Source organism: Balaenoptera ricei, chromosome 2 (genome assembly GCF_028023285.1).
Source record: "Balaenoptera ricei isolate mBalRic1 chromosome 2, mBalRic1.hap2, whole genome shotgun sequence".
Taxonomy (NCBI): domain Eukaryota; kingdom Metazoa; phylum Chordata; class Mammalia; order Artiodactyla; family Balaenopteridae; genus Balaenoptera; species Balaenoptera ricei.
Genome location: NC_082640.1, coordinates 187,004,437 through 187,021,748, shown reverse-complemented (window position 1 = coordinate 187,021,748; position 17,312 = coordinate 187,004,437).

Sequence of the window (17,312 nt, the reverse complement as noted above, 5' to 3'; positions counted from 1 at the left end):
GGTGCACAGGTCTTTATATAAACATATATTTTCTTTCTCTAGGAGTGGAATGGCTGAGTCATACAGCAGTAGGTATAGGTTTATCCATTGAACTGCCAAACTGTTTTCCAAAGTGGCTGCACCGTTTTGCATCCCCACTGGCAGTGCACAGGGGTTCCAGCTGCTCCACATTCTCACCAACACGTGGCAGGTCAGAGTTTTTCATTTTAGATGTTCTAGTAGGTGAGTCCCGGTACCTCTTTGTGGTTTTCATTTGCATCTCTTTGATGACTAATGGTGTAATTCTCATGCTCTTCTTTGCCATCCATGGTTCTACTGAAGCAACTGTCCCAATTTTGGTCCTCCTTTTCATTGGGTACTTGGTTTCCTGTTTGTAGAGGTTTGAGAGCTTTTATATGTTCTGGATAGAAGTCCTTTACAGGTGTGTAATTTGAAGGTATAGTCTCCCGTCTGCTGCTTGTCCTTTCATCCTCTCAACAGTGTACTTTGAAGAGCAAAAGTTCCTAGTTTTGATGAAGTGCATTCAATCTATTTGTTCTTATGTGGATTGTGCTTTGATGTCATGTCTAAAAAACCTCTGTCTAATCCAAGGTTACAAAGATCCCCTGACCTATTTTCTTCTGGAAGTTTTATAATTTAAGGTCTATGATCCATTTTGAATTAAATTTTCAAATTAATCTGAGTTTGGGATCAAAGTGTTTTTTTTTTTTTAATCCAGCATCATTTGTTGAAAAGACCATTATTTCTCCATTGAATTATCTTTGTACTTTTGTCAAAAGTCAATTGACTGTATATATGGGAACTCTGTATTGTACTCTATGCAAACACCATACTGTTTTTTTTGTTTTTTTTTTTTAAATTATTTATTTATTTATTTTTGGCTGTGTTGGGTCTTCGTTTCTGTGCAAGGGCTTTCTCTAGTTGGGCAAGCGGGGGCCACTCTTCATCGCGGTGCGCGGGCCTCTCACTATCGTGGTCTCTCTTGTTGCGGAGAACAGGCTCCAGACGCGCAAGCTCAGTAATTGTGGCTCACGGGCGTAGTTGCTCCGCGGCATGTGGGATCTTCCCAGACCAGGGCTCGAACCCGTGTCCCCTGCATTGGCAGGCGGATTCTCAACCACTGCGCCACCAGGGAGGCCCAAACACCATACTGTTTTGATTAATGTAACTTTATAATTAGTCTTAAAATCAGATAGAGTAAGTCCTCCAACTTAATTCTTTTTTCAAAGTTGTTTCAACTATTCTAGGTCCTTTCCACTTCCATATAAATTTTAGATTCTATTTGTCAATTTCTACAGGAAAAGCCTACTAGAATTTTGATTGAGATTCCATTGATCAACCTGGGGAGAATTCACATCTTAACAACTTCGAGTCTTCTTATCCACGAATATGGTATACGTCTCCATTTAGTTAGATCTTGTTTAATTTCAGCAATGTTTGTGGTTTTCAGTGCAGAAGTCTCACATGTCTTTTGTCAAACTTATGCCTAAGCATTCCATATTTGTTTTTTGTTTGTTTGTTTTGGGGTTTTTTTGTTGTTGTTTTCTGTTTTATTTTTTCTTAATTTTTATTGGAGTATAATGCTTTACAATATTGTGTTAGTTTCTGCTGTACAGCAAAGTGAAGTATTCCATATTTGTTAGTGGTACTTTACAGATTATGGTTTTTAAAATTCCATGTTCTGATTGTTTGTTGTGAGTATGTAAATATATAATTGGTTTCTGTACATCAATCTTGAACCCTGCCACTTTGCTAACTCTTTATTAGTCTAGAGCTTTTATTTTGTGGACTCCATGGGATTTTTTCTACAGAAAGTTTTATTTCTTTCTAATCTGCATGCCTTTTTTTCTTGCCTTATTGTACTAGATAGAAACTCCAGTAAAATGTTGAGTAAAAGTGATGAAATAATCAAAGATGAGAGCAGCCATCTTTACTTTGTTTTCAATCTTAGGAAGATATAGGTTTTGGGTAGATGATCTTTATCAGATGCAGAAATTTCATTTTATTCCTAGTTTTTGAGGACTTTTATCACAAATTAATATTTAATTTTAAGTGCTTTTCTACTGAGATGATGATAGGTTTTTCCTTTTTAGTACATTAATATGGTAAAGTTCATCGACTGATTTTTGACATTAAGTCAACTTTGCTTTCCTGGGATAAATCTCACTTTGTCATGATATAGCATCACATATGTATGCATGTATTTGCTAAAACTTTGGTAAGAACTTTTGCATCTTTGTTTGTGAGGAATATTGTTTGCTGGTATCATTCCTTGTGATGCATTTGATTAAATATCACAATAAAACTGAATTCATCGAATGATAAGGGAAGGGGCCCTGCCTCTTCTATTATCTGAAAGAGTTAGTGTAGAATTGATATTATTTCTTCCTTAAATACTGGTAAACTTCACCCTTGAAACTATGTGGGCCTGTAGTTTTCCTTGTTGTAAGGGCCTTAATGACAAACTCAATTTCTTTATCAGATACAGGACTATTCACATTAGCTATTTTTTCTTAATTTTGGTAGTTTACACCTTTGAAGGAGTTTTCCACTTCATCTATGTTGTCAATTTTATTGGCCAAATGTTTTTCATAATGTTCAATTTTTTCCTCATAGTAACTAGAATATTAGGTGAGATCCACCCTCTCATTCCTGATATTGGTCATTGTTTTGCCTTCTCTCTTTTTTCTTGTTCAGTTGGGATAGAAGTTTATCAGTTTTTGATCTTTTAAGACAATCAGCTTTTACTTTTATTGGTTTTCTCCATAGTTTCCTCCTTTTTCTTTCATTGATTTCTGCTCTTTATTTTCATTTTTATGCTTACTTAGGATTACTTTGTTCTTTTTCTAGTTTTTTAAGTTGAAAGATTTGGTCATTGATTTGAAATCCTTCCTTTTTGTTATAACGTAGGCTCTTAGTGCTAAAGTTTTCCTCTAGGCACTATATTAGCTGCACCCCCCAAATTTTGATATGTCAGGTTTTCATTTTCACTCAGTTCAAAAAACTTTCCAATTTCCATTTTGATTTCTTCTTTGAACCATGGGTTATTGAGAAGCATGTGAGTCAAATATTTGGGATTTTCCAAGTATCTTTCAATTATTGATGTTTAATTTAATTCTATTTGGATCAAGATCATGACTTGTATAATTTGAATCCTTTTACATGTATTGTGACTTGTTTTATGACTTGAAATATGGTCAATCTGGGTAAATGTTCTGTGTGCATTTGAAAAGGTTGTGTATTCTGCTAGTGTTGGGTGGAGGAGTCTATGGATATCCATTAGGTGGGGTGGTTGAAGCATTCATTGTTCAAGTCTTCTATAGCTTCACTGATTTCCTATATACCCCGTCATACGCAGGCCCTGATCAATACATTGCTGGAGGCTCTGGGGGAAGTCTGCAGAATCTGGAGCCCCGTCTCTATGCAGCTCCCCTTCCCATACATTTCTCTCCCCTCAGATCCTCTGCTCTGCAAATTCTAGTCACCTGTCCTCCCTGAATTCTCAGCTGTGTCCCCTCAACTCAGGGAGCCACTGTGCTCTGTGCCGAAGCCTAGGTACCACCTACAGGCGGTAAGCTGGGGTACCATAGGAACCATTTCATTTGTTTCCTATCTCTTAGAAGTCACTCTCTTGCACTGCCTGTTTTTCAATGCCGCAAAACTATTGTTTTATATTTTACCTTTTCTTAGTTGCCTAAAATTGGAGGGTGAGTTCAGTCCCTGTTACTCCATTATACCTGGGACAGAAATCTGCACTGCATAATATTTACATTGTATTGAAATGCTGTATATTGGTTTTCAATTTTAAACATCAGGAAAGAGACAAAGCATGGAAGATTTCATTACAATTACAGAACTGACCTGAATGCCGCAAACCTCAGCAAAGTAAAAGTGGGAGTATGGCTGGCAGATCTCAGGAGTTGAGCTGGCAGTGGGACCTGGTGGTGACTAATATAGGGCCATACCATTTTTTCCACCCTGCATAGTAGGGAATAACATTTTTCAGTCCAAAATTAATGAATCAGGAGATAGACACTTGGGCTGCTTATATAGAATTTCCTTGGAAAACTAAAAAAAAAAAAAAGGTAATAACCAAGAAACGAGCTTCCATATTTTGGGGTTGGCCCCTAAGGTGGGTCTGTGTCCTCCTCACCACTTTTATTCCAGGGGCACAGCACCTGAAAGACGGAGGGAGTGAAAGAATGGGGGCCGGACAGGCAGAAGGTGGGTTTTAGGGAGTGCAGAGGAAGTGACCCTCTTTACCACCCAGAGCCCCTCCAAGTTCTGCTCCCAGAGGCCATCCTACACTGTCCTGGACCTCTTGCTTACTCACCTGACTGCTTCCTGCTGCGATGACTATTCCGCACCTGCTACCTGCAGTGCCTTGATGGGAGGCCCAGGCAGGACAGCAATCACCGCATCCTGGTGTTGGCCCTGCAGGGCGGGAGGCACTGTTGGGTCCAACACTTTGGTTTTCCATCTGGGAGCAGTGAAATTCAGAGCCAAAGCTTGGCCAAGGTCACACACAAAGGAGTCGTAGAACCTCCCAGAGCCCCAGTTCAAGATTTCCTCCAAAACTTTGTCCCCACCCCAGAAGCAAGGACACTGACCTGCCAGCGAGATTAATCATTGGACAGGGTGGGCATGGTCTAACGTTATTTTTGTCCTGGAATGTGACTGTGCCCTAAGAGGACACCCCCCCAATCCTTGCTCATGTGTAGAGTAAAGCCAGGTCCTGTGGCATGATGGAAAATTCCAGCTAGTTACAGCATCAATGCCAGAAAAGCAAAAAAAAAAAAAAAAAAAAAATCCTCCAAAGGACTCCAAAAGTTAGTTAAATCCAAGTTAGCTGGGAGAATTGAGGCATAAAGTACTCCTTTTGGGGTTTGTTGAGAGGGTGGAAGGGTGGACAGGAATGGGGGATGGGTAAATGGGTGGATGGATGTAAAGATGGATGGACAAAGAACTGGGTGGGAGGATGGATAGATGGTTGGATGGATGGGTGGATAGATGGATGAATGGATGGGTGGGTGGATGGATAGATGGGTGGGTGGACAGAAGGCTGGGAGGACTCCCCAGCTGTGACTGCCTGGGGCCCCCCCATGTACCACACAATGGTGGCAGGCCAGGGTGGGTCTGGACTTTTAAAGCGCCAGGGTACTGCCTACTTCCTAGGTTACTGCTGGGTTCCATGTCGCTGAGCGGGGAGGGGGACACCATCCCTGGAAGCAGCTTTGGGAGCCCACCTGGCATCAGAATGGGTGTCAGAGGGGTCAGAAGGACAGAAGCTTTCTGAGGACTGGGCAGGGAGGGGGCGGGGCAGCAGGGAAGGGAAGGCGCCCTGAGAAAGGCATGTGACATGCAGGCCTGTGAGAGGTTCAGACCTGCAAGAAGGAGCAGAACAAAAGGCAGGGGCAGGAACAGCAGAGGGGAGCTCAGGGGCTGGAGAGGAGGCTGGCCTGCCGGGGACGGCCCGGAAGAGCCAGAGTCTCTGGTGAACACAGGCTTCGTGGAGGTCGAGGGCTTCTGAGGGAGTGATGTCAGACCCCACAGGATAGCTGAGGTCCTGCAGGACCATTGGTCCACTCTTTTGTTCATCCATTCATTCACTCACTCACTCATTCATTCACTCACCCATTCATTCACTCACTCATTCATTCACCCACTCATTCATTCATCCATTCATTCACTCACTCACTCATTCATTCACCCACTCATTCACTCACTCACTCATTACTCCTCCCTCCATCCATGCACAGCAAGGAAAGATGCTGTTTCTTGCCCAGTTGTCACTGCCACATGTGGCTCTATTTCACCCTGGCCACAATTTTAAAGGGCAGGACCATTACCCCACCATTTCACGATTTTGGAGCCTGAGGCCAGCAGGTACCCTCTGTGTTCTGTACCCTGTTCCCCGGTGCCCAGAGCCCTGGGTGCTGGGATGAGATCTGAAGCCGCCTCTATTGATCCCAGCACGACCAGCCAGGTGGGATTATGACATTTAAAAGTCAAGACGGAAGTTCTTGCCAGCCTCAGAGCCAAGCTCCTTCCCAGATGACGTGGAACCAAGGTCTGGCTGGGAGCGCTTCTGGGGTCCGCGTCTGCCACTGAGATCAAGCCTCGCCTGGCAGGGGCCTGGGGGTGGGAGGGACTGACACAGCTTCGTCTCTGGATCCAGCAGAAGAATGACCAGGTGGCCCAGCGAGGAGACAGGTAAAGTGCACCGCGGGAAGACTTCCACGGCCGTGCCCAAGAAGAGATGCTGGGCAGGCCAGCTCCCAGGTCCCCTGGGCCACCCTGGGCCCACCCGGGCACCCTGCCCGCTTCCTGGGGAATCCAAGGAGGTGTCCAAGGTACCCGGCAGGAAGGGGTTAAGGAAGTGCTCAGCAAATCTAATCTACATGCAAAAGCCTCCCCATCCTTTCCTGACAGCCCAAGCCTTGTGCAAACCAATCAATATTTTATGAAGACGTTTCCTGGCTCCTGGGGGGAGGCAGGGGCTGCAGGCATGGCTCTCTGCGGAGGGAAGAAGGAGCCGGGGCCTGTGTGCGGCCGATTCCTCCTGAAGGGGCCGGGCTCCTCTAGCTCTGGGGAGACTCTCCTTCCTCCCTCCCCGGCTGCCAGTTGGCAAGAACACGGGGCTTCCTTCCCGCTCACTTCTCCGTCTGTCCGGCAACCAGGCCGGCTGGCACATGACAGCTGCGTGGTGCGTACCTGCTGGAGGTACGAGCGAGGGAGGGAGCGAATGCCCCCTTATTCCCAGCAGCACGTGGTCCAAGCCGTCCTGATGGTCCTTCCTGTGTGGACACCCCGAGTTCAGGAACACAGTGGTCTGGGTCTCTGGTGGCTCATGGGCCACCGGAGACCCGGGCCACCAGAGACCCAGGCCACGGAGCAGAGGTCCAGGTGAGCTGGCCCATCACCACGAGGCCCTGCCTTTACCTGCCCCCTCTGGGGCGTGCCTGACCCACTGCCGGCCCCCTGGCTCTTACCCAGGCCCCATGGGGATGGGGACCAACCGGGTTCCTGCCGCTGTGGCCACCCTGGCCTCCTGTTGGAGCCTCTCAGCCCCATTGAAGCTCTGGGACCAGCCCCGTCCCCCAGACCCCAGAAAGAAGTGATCTCGAGCCCCCAGCCCCAAGCTTGGGGTGCCCCGGTTCTGGAGATGGGCATTACCACACATCCCCTTAGCAAACAGGGAACTCACTCTGAACCAAGCCCCTCAGAGCTCACAGGAGTGCTGGGGTCAGACCAAAGTCCCCAAATCACACAGCAACACGCCCAGTCGGGAGGCAGCAGCAGAGCGAAGCCGGGCCGGGAGCAGGAGGGAGGCTCCGTCATCAGGGGCAGCCGGGGCCTCTTCCTTCAGGGGCACTTCGGCTGGGGCTTGAAAGTGGGTCGGGGGCTTTGAGGGGGAGGGACAGCTTGTGGGAAGACCCCCAAGACCTGGGAGGATGGAGGATTCTGGGCAAATCAGGAAGGACAGAGCAAATGGGGCAGGGGCTCAGGCGGTGGGGGGGGGGGGCGGCGCGCAGGGCTGGGGAGCAAGGATTTCGCCTGAGAGGATCACAGAGGCTGGGGGGCCATCAGTTTGGGGGTGAGGTACCCGTAAGCATGTGAGTTCAGGGGGTCGCAGCCTGAGCCCAAGCCCCTGGTCTGGCAGCTGCAGCTAGAAGGGTCCAGGCCCCTGTGGACAGTGGGCCAGGCCTGCTTAGGGGAAGCCCACTGGCGGGGGGGGAGCATGGGGGGTAATTCTTAGGGGCCAGAGGACATGAGGTCCTGAGTGGGAGCTGGGGCTGAGCTCCACTCCCTGAGGACTCTTGTGGGGGACGGGTTGGGGACTGTCCCAGATTTGGGGTCACAACACACGGGTTCCCACCCGGGCTTCCCTCTAATGCGCAGTGGGACGGGGCTGGGGCCACCCGGCTGCAGCACCGGGTCCCAGCAGGCATCTCACAGACCCTCCTGAGGGGGCCCTGCTGCTGGGGTGGGCAGGGTCGCCCCCCCAGGTGCTTCCCGCACCCTCCCCGCTCCGAAGGCCACTGAACGGCAGTGCTGGGGCCGGGGTCCTGCTGGAGACAAATAAACAGGTAACAACATCAGGCCAGCACCTGGGCCCCTGGTCGTCACGTGGCGGCCGCAGCTGCGTGTGCCCCAGCGGAGGACGGGGCTCCCCGAGGACCTGCTCACGCACCCTCACCCTGCAGACCGTGTAATTCCCCAGTAACAATGACCCACATTCACTCACCCGTGCAAAAGGCTCCATGGGGCCCTGGCTGTCGGGACCCCCATCTGGTTCTTTCCCAGACCCACCTGCCCGCTGTCAGGTCCTCCCTGCAGGGGTAGGAGGAAGCCAGACACGGCGGGACAGGGCAGGCCTCATCCCCGCCCTCCGTCCCCGCCTCATTCGTTCACCCTCCACAGCTGTCGGAGGCGGATGCTTCCGGAATACAGAGACAGCCATGCAGGGCCCTGCCCGTGAGTCTCTGAGGGCCTGGCGGGCAAGGCCAGCGAGCCCCGTGCCTGGTTTACAGAGGAGGAAACGGGTTCTGAGGGGTCTTTTTCTCCAAGCCGGGTGGTCTGTGCTCGTCTCCGCCCCCAAAACGTTCCGCAGCCTGGACTGACCTTCTCATCCCACGTGTCTGGAGTGCTGGGGGGGGGACCCCCGGGAGGGCTGGCTGCCCCCCACGCCCTGGGCTCCCCGGGGGTCCCTGGAGATGCCAGAGGAGCTGGCGTGGGCCGTGGAGGCAGGCGCTGCCCTGAGCCCGCCAGCACCTGGCTCCCCTCGCGCCCTGGGAGGGGAAGGGGCACTGCGCGGGGTGGGGGGCCACAGGCCTGGGCCCTCCCCCCAGCCTCGTGGGTGGGGTTGCTGCTGTGCCACAGGCCTGGCCAGGCGAGGTCCACTCCTGGATTTCCGCACGGGTGGGCTGGCGGGGAGGAGGCGGTGAAGATGGAGAGGCGCCGGGGGCCGTGGCTGCCACCACCTGCCGGACAGCGAGCGTCCCCAGGTCCTCTTTGCCTCTGATTAAATCGCCGCTCTCGCGGAAGGAGCCCCGGCCGCCGAGGTTGCTGCCTGAAAAGAGCAGGAAAGGAAAGTTTCAGCTTGAGGACACTCGCCTTTGTCAGGCGCAGAGAGGCTGCATCTGCCAGCGGGAGAGGATGCTGGCGGGGTCCCAGTGGGGCTGGGCTGGGGCGGCCGGAGCACGTGGCTTCCTTTTTTCGTATGAAACAGGTTGTTCATAACGTGCTCTGTGCTCTGTAATTAAAAACACGGATTAAAGGGCCCCAGGCACTCAGGGCGGCAGGAGCCGCGGCGCCGAGTGGCGCGTGTGGGCCAGTCACGCACCCGCAGAAGGGCCTTGGCGAGAGTCTCGGGCCCGCAGCTGTCCTGCTTCCCCCGTCTCAGCCTGCCCGCCCCAGGTCCCTGGCTCAGAACTGCTGCCCAGCCCTGCCCATCCTCCAGCCCAATAGGAGCTTCCTCCCCCAGGAAGCCCTCCTGGTGGTTCCGTCCGCTGGGCCCTCTGCACACTGCCCTGCTGCAGAGCCTCACTGGCCCACGGTCCAGGGCATCTCCCCCGCCCTGCAGAAGTCTGGTTGCCTCTCCCTCAGTGCTGGCCACCAGCTGTCTCTGGGACCCAATCCCTCCACCTGGACAGTGGGACAGGCCCTCCCGATGCAGCCAGAAGGAAGGATGGGGGTCGGACGGGGAATCAGGGGCTGGGATTCGGGTCCAAGTCCACCATAGATTCGTGGGCCTTGTGGGCGAATCCCTTCCCATCTCAATGCCTCTGTTTCCCCATCTGTCACTGAAGCCTTGTGCATTCAGACAACGGGTGGGTTAGTGTTGCGAACCCCAGAAAGTACTGCTGGAAACCCCGCCGGCCACTTCCCAGGTCCGGGTATGAGTGTGCCCGGGCTGCGTAGCAAATACCACAGTGCAGGCGGCTTCAACAGCACAGGTGTATCGCAGCCCGGAGGCCACAGGCGTGAGGTCAAGGTGGGCGGGGTTGGCGCCTTCCGAGGCTGTGAGGGGGAGTCTATTCTGGGCCTCTCTCTCAGCTTCTGGTGTTTTGCCAACAACCTCCAGCATCCCCGCCTTCCTCGTCACTGTGAGAGTCTCTGCGACCAAATCCCCCGTTTTAGAAGGACCATCAGAGGGGATTTGGAGCCCCCCAACTCCAGTCTGCCCTTAGCAAATTACCTCTGCAACAGGCTTATTCCCAAATTCGGTCACATTCGGAGGTGCTGGGGGTTAGAACGTGAGCATTTGAATTTTAGTGGGGAGGTCTCATGTCAACCCACAACACCTGGGGACACTGGCTCGGGCCCCTCAGCCCGTGAACTGGCTCTGTCCACCACACGTGACTACGGGCTGGGCAGGGACCCCACCTCCAGTGTGGCGCGACGGCGCCCCGGGACCACGTGGTATGTGGACGGAGAAGCCAGGTCGAGGCCGGTGGCCTAGGCTGGGAGACCCAGCGTCGTCGGGGGCTTTCCACACATAGAAGGGCGCCCATGTGCCGGGGAGAGAGGAGCCCCCCCAGAGTGTGATGGGCTCTCTTGGCACAGGTGGGCACAGGGAGACCCCTCCCAGGGAGCCCTTCCTGGGGTGCACAGACCCCCAACTCTGCAGGAGAGGCTGTTGCAGGTGGGAGCCATGCCTTGTCCAGGCCTGACCACAGGGTTCTTTACTCAGAGCTTTGCGGTGCGTTCCTGTCCTCTGGTGCCGGCCCTGGTGGGGTTGGGGAGGTGCTGGGGGGGGAAAGATGCGGGGCAGCTTTGGAGAGTGAGGTGTCCGGCCAGGGGGGTGAGGTAGGTGGGCAGACACGTGGAGAGCGGACAGGGGCCCCGTGAGCCTCGGGCTCCACGCTGTGGCCCAGAGGAGAAGGCCTCGCCTCAGGGTTTACGACGAGCATCCCCAGAGACCCTCGGGGACCACGGCACCACCCCGTCCACCCTCCAGAGCGGCCACTGTCCCCAGTGCCCTCCCCGTCTGCTCTCCTCCCATCCCACAACACCCTGTGAGGGGTGGCAGGTGCCATAGGGGCGGCCAGTGACCTGTGCGAGGCTGCCAGTGAGGGGGGCTGGGCTGAGGCCAGAGGCCGGGCCTCCTGGGTCCTTGTCTGGGCTCTCTGTTCTGGCCCTGGGAACTTACCCCCAGGTAGGAGCCTGCAGAAGTGAGCACAGGGGCAAAAGTGGCCAGTGGGGCATTAATGGGGGAGTTGGCACAAGCCGGTGGAAGAGCTGGGAACCTGGGGTGCTTGGCTGAGGTCTTCGGGCCCACCTGTGGCACCTCCGACTGCCCTGGGTCCCCCCGATCCCTCCCCGCTTCTGCCAAGGTGTCACCTTGGGCACGCGGGGAGCAGGGGGCGGCCCCCCTCCAGTTGTGGACTGAACAGGCAGTGCTGGCGGCGGTGGCCCCTGCCTGGCCCAGGGTGGGCAGGGGGGCACGCTGCTTCCTTCCCCCACCCGGCTCTTCTCCTTCCTCAGGCCTCAGCGGAGCAGCCCGGGGCCGCCATGGTTCTCTCCGCAGCAGCCAGGGCTTCTTCGCCTCCTCTTATATTTGCTCAGCGGCCCCGCCTGCCAGCTCTGTGGATGGACGGCTTTTGTGTCTGCGGCAGCGGCGGGCAGGGCGGGCGCACACGGCCCCCAGAGTCAACACCGAACAATTAAGAGCCTCGTAATGCAGGCTCATCGGTTGGATATCGACTGCGCCCTGGGCTGGCCTGCAGGAGCCCTCAGCCCGTCCCAGCTGAGGCTGCCCCACAGGCAGGGGGCCTGGGGTGGGTGGAGACGCCCACAAGTGTCCGGCGGCCAGCCTCTCTCAGTGGGCCTCCTTCAGGAGCGCCCTGTCTGATAGGGGAGGCCCAGGAGTGCAGGCTATGACGGGGAGTCCTGGGGCCCCTCTGCCTGGCAATCCTGGAAGGCTTCCAGTGGGAGGCGTAGCTGAGCCTCCTGCAGACTGGAGGGGTGAGGGAGGCGGGCAGCTGGGGAGAAGGCACGAGGTAGGAAACCACACGTGATACGTGGTCGCTCCCGTGGCCCAGGCGGGGGTCAGGGTCCAGAGCCCTCTCCTCTCATCTCAAGTCCGCTGTCTAGAGGGCCTCTCCCTCCTGGGGGCTGCCTGGGCAGGCCCGGGATGGGGGCTGCCAGCGGGCAGAGAGCCCAGCTGAGCAAGGGCGTTTGGAGAAGCAGGGCGGCAAGGAGCACACTGCAGCGGCCCGTGTCCTCCGCAGCCCCTGCAGCTGCCCCGGTCCGCCCCCCCCGCCCCCCCGCCCCCCCCAACGCCCCCGGCCCGCCGCCCCGCGCCCCGCCCCCCGGCCCGGCCATAATTAATTCACTGCCCCTCCCTCACATTCCGCTCACCACGACTGCGTCCTCACAGGGACAGAAGGAGACACGTGCTGTCTGTCTGTCCATTCCTCTGTGAAAGGGGCTTGCACAGCTCGAGGCCACACCCCAATCCCGTCTGCCTAACTACCGGCCTCCCCAGGGTCCGGAGTTCAGCCGCTGGCCGAGAGACCCCAGCCGGCCCGGGCCCTCGCCACCTCCTCGGGACCCTCGGGCGCGTCTGCGGGGGCACAGGGCAGGCAGGACGAGTGAGACGCTGCGTTGTCATAGGAAATGAGGTCTGCTTTGGTCGGGGAAGCCCGACCTGGTCTTAAGCTCCGCCAGGCCTGTGTGGTCTGTGGGCCCCCAGCTTTTGTCCCCTGGGCCACATCTCCAGGGCCGGCGCTGCAGGTCTGGTCTGAGGCTCTTCTGAGCAAATGCCAGGCTGGGGGGTGGGGTGCCAGCCTGGTGAGGCGGGGCCCAACGTCATGTGCAGGCCGTGAGGTGCGTCCAGGGCTGGGCAGCAGGACCGATGACTTGTCGTGTGACGTCAAGCAGGGCGCGCAGGGTGGTGGCTGGACGGAGGAGAGGCACCAAGCGAGCGCTGACCCCCGTGGCTCACAGCCAGGATGACGTCGACGACCTCCCAGGAGCGCAGGTGCGAGGACCAGGGTGGTGTGGAGGTGGCCACGCGCTCCCCGCCCCAGGGCTCCGCCTCTCCCAGAGCAGCCCCGGGACAGAGCCTCTGCCTGGCGCTTTGGCAGCTTCTAACGGGATCAGGTCCAGTGGGCTTGTTATCTGCTCCTGCCGGCGTCATGGGAAGTGCATTCCATCACCCTCCTTCCCACGGACTTCTCCCTTCCGGGGGTCCAGTCCCCACTGCCCCTCAGGCAGCCCCCCTGGCCACGAGCAGCTCACCGGCGTGGGGCTGCAGGAAGGGAGCAGATGCACGTCTGTCCTCAGAGTCTGTCCTCAGGGGCTCCAGCTGGCCCCATGATAGCTTGTCCTGACCCCCAGCACGCAGCCCTGTGCCCCGGCTGTCCAGGCTCCTGGCCCAGTCAGGCCTCGTGGGTACACCGGGGGGCCGGGCTGGGTCTAAAGTCGGGCATCATGCGCACCCACTGCACTGTGCCGGACCTCCCAGGGTCCCTCACGAGGCTGGGTGCCCACGAGTCCTGCCAGCGGGATCAGGAAAAGGCTGTGGAGACTGGCTCGTGGCAGCGGGCAGCCCTGGCTTTTGGAGGGCAGGGGACCCTATAAAGAGTTTCAGGCTGGCACCAGCTTCCCTTCCCTGCAGCCTCAGTAGCAGGACAGGCCACCCCACTCAGGCTGCCAAGGGTGCATCATGAATATTAGTTCAGTCCGTTGCTGGCTCAGCACTTGGCGGGGTCTGCTCCCAGGGGAGGCAACCTCTGCTCCTCCCCGCTTTCCAGGTGCTTCCCAGACCCACAGAGGGCTCCAGGCCGAGACCCCTCCTCCTCTCCCCGACCACCACCATCACCATCACCCCAGCAGCCTCCTCAAGCTGCTCCCAGGGCACTGCCATGGCACCCTCACGCCCCTTTCCCCCATCCATCCCACTCACCATCGTAATAAGTTCACTTGCTTGGCGCTAACTCAATGCAGACACTAGAAAACACATCTCGTGCAGGGTCACTGGAGCTCCACAAAACCCCTCTGAGGTCAGCTATTCCACTCACCTCACAGTGTGGAAATGAGGCACAGAGAGGGCAAGCAACTCGCCTAGGTCACACAGCGGCTGAGTGGTGCTGCCCCGATGGGAACCAGCCAGTAGGGCCGGGTCTTGCTCTGGAGGTCCCTTGACCGCCTGTAGGTCTCGCTCAGGCCACTCACACCAGGCGCCGGGGCAGCCCTGCCTGGGGGGAGCGCCCACCGGTGATGCGCCTGCCCTGCCCTGCATTTGTGCCCCAGAGACAGGTGCCCGCCCACCAGAGTCGTCCTGCAGGACTGAGGCTCAGCGAGACAGAAGGTACAGGGCACACAGTAGGTACTCAATACATGTGGGTGGCATTGATGCCATTGTTACTCTGTGGAGATCCCAGCCTGGCCGTGTCGGTGTTGGTGGCAGTGACGGACTCACTGAGTGCGTCCAGGGAGTGGGCTGTCTCCCGAGGAAGCCTCACCGCTCAGTCGGCCAAGATCTGCCAGGGTGGCCACCAGGCCTCGAGGGAGACACCATCACCGAGGCAGGCCCCCAGCAGCCATGACCCTTAGGGCGCTCAGGGCGATGCCAAGGAAAAGCGCAAACCTGTGACTCACGGTGGCAAAAACCGAGGCCCAGAGTGGAAGGGAAATTAGCGGAGGATGCCAAGGGCTGCCCACCCTGCAGGGGCGGCCGGGCGGGGCTGGGACACTTTGCAGCCGAGCAAAGTCGTTTTCTGATGCCTGTCTCCTGGTTACTCTCTCCACAGCAGATGGGGTGATGCTTGGTGTCCTAATTTGAGATCCTCTTTTGTTTGGGCCCAGATCTCCTTCCACAGGCCCCAGATCTGGGTCATCAAAGCAGAGCTTTTTGCTAGAAGCCGGATGCTGTGCTCTGTTTTCCCGGGAGCGGGCGTCACTGTGGGCAGGCGGGCGGGGCTGGGCTGGGCCCTGGAACAACGGGTGGGCGGGATGTCGGCGCCCACGGTGGCAGGCTCCCCGCCCTGGTGGGAAGGGCCGTGTGGGGCCTGCCTGGGCAGAGCCGCCCTGCAGACGGCAGCTGCTGGAAACACGGCAGTGAGAGCCACCTAGAGCTGCTCGGGGCCTCGATGCACCCACCCAGGGCTGGGGCCCGGCCAGGTGTGCCTCAGGGCTGCAGTCTGCGGGTCGGGATGGGGTGAGGATGACGCTGGCAGACAGACAGGCGGCAGGGAGGGCTTGCCAGCCTCAGAGACCTTCCCTGTAGCCCCCTCCCCCGCAGCTGCCTCAGGGTAGGGAGGTTTGAGCAGCCGTTTCCATCTCCCTGTTCTTGGCAAACCCCGTCCCTCTCCAGGCCTGGCCTCCCCACTGTGGGTGAAGGGCTGGCCGGAGCACCTCTGGGGACGTCCCAGGGCTCGGTGACCCCAGGACCCCCAGGAGCTTTGCTTCTGTCCTGGCTCCAGGTCTCTCTGGCCGCCTGGCCACAGTAGGGCTCCAGGCAGGCCCTGCTCCCCTCCCCAGAGACCCCACAGAGCAGGGGCCTGCGTGGCGTCAGGGCCGGGCCGGCCTGATGTTTGCTCTCACTGCATGGGGACCCGCTGTTCTTGGCTCTGGCCCTGGCACAGGGCAGCCCAAACACCTTCTCTGCTCCCGCCCAGCTCCCACCCTTAGGCTGAGGTCTGGCCCAGGGACCGCCCTCCCTGCCTGCGTGTGCAAGAACCGCACCAGGCTGAGCCCCTCCCCCAGGAGGGGTCCACGGGGGCCTCTGGTGACACTCGGGGTGTCCACGTCGGAGCCCGGGTCAAGGCTGTCTGCGCTGTGAGGCCAGCTCTGCAGCCGTGCCCGCTGGCTGCTGTATCCGCAGTGCCCCCTGGGAGGTGAGCCCCCCCTGGGCCCCAGCTGGAGGGGGAATCACCTGACCAGAGGTGCCAGGTGCCCCAGCAGGCACTGGCTGCATCGGCCGCCCCCTCCAGCCCAGGTTAACGGTCCCGCGGGAAGGGCGTCACCAGGCTGCGCGTCAGGAGGGCTGGGGTCTGCACGCTGTGGGGCAGGCGGCACTTTCATGTCCCCATCTCCTGGGCTGTTCGTGGAAGCCCACGCCTTGGAGGAACACTGGTGTCCCTCTGGAATTTTCCCCAGAGATGCTTGTAAAAGGCGATTCCTGTTCTCGTGCCGCTCTCTGAAGATGTCTGGAGCCTCGTGCACCCAACCCGGCCCCCCGTCAGAGGTGGGAGCACAGCACCTGGGGCAGCAGGAAGCGCTGCTCACGGGCCCGAGGGGGCGGGCAGGCTGGGGCAGGACGGGCACTCCTGTCTCCCCTAACCCCCCGGCCCAGGCAGAGGCTGGCACCGTGGCACCCCTGCTCCCACCTCCATCCCGGCTCCTCTAATCCCCGCAGCAGGTACAACCTACAGGTCCCCAGGTTCACAGACAAGGAAGTTGAGGCCAGGAGAGTCACGTCCTGGAGACTGTCAGAGCTGGGGTCCTCCCACGGTCATCTGAGACCCCCCGCTGTCTGCACCCGAGTCCCCACCTGCACACCTGGCCTGAGCTCCCAGGATTGGCCTCACCCTCGGTCTGGCTGGGCTCCCTTGATGTGTCTGGGAAGCGAAACCTGGGAAAACAGGGAAGGCTTCCAGGAGGAGGAGGGAGTAGAGGCTGGGTGTGAAGGAAAGGCAGACCCTGGGCTCTGGGAGCCTGAGGAGGGTGTGTCCTGGGTGCACAGTCACTTTGGGGGCAGAACCTGAGAACACCACCACGTGACCTCTGGGGTGACAGCGACCCTAGTCAGTTCCCTGGAATGCACAGCACTCTGACCCGGGCTCGCCTGCTTGGCAGGAGGGCGCTGCTTGACCCGGCATCCAGGATGTTTGGACCTGGCATGTACTGCTGACCTCTGTCTGAGACGGGGGGATGGTCTGGGGGAGACGGTCCAGCCATTTCCCAGGGCCAGGCCCTTCACTCGCAGGCATGCACACACCAGCTCTCCACCTCCCCCAAGCTGGGCACTACACCCCCATTCTGCAGCTGGGGAAACCGAGGCCCAGAGGCCGAGCAGGGGAGGGAAGGTGGTGCGTAATTGGAGCCTGGGTAGGGCCTCTTGCCCCCGACACATCTTGGGTGGCCCTTGCAGTGTCCTGAGAGGCAGGCCTCTCCTCCATTTCACAGCTGGTGTCTGAGTTGCCGGGGGCGCTGTGGACCTTAACCCCAGTCGGGTCTCTATCTCCAGTCTCAGGCTCCCGTCCCCTCTCCACGGCCTCCTGGGAGCTGAGGCTGTGTCCAGGGCGGCTCCCCCAACACCGAGGGTGGGCTGAGGGGTAAACCTTTCTCGACCCCCACCA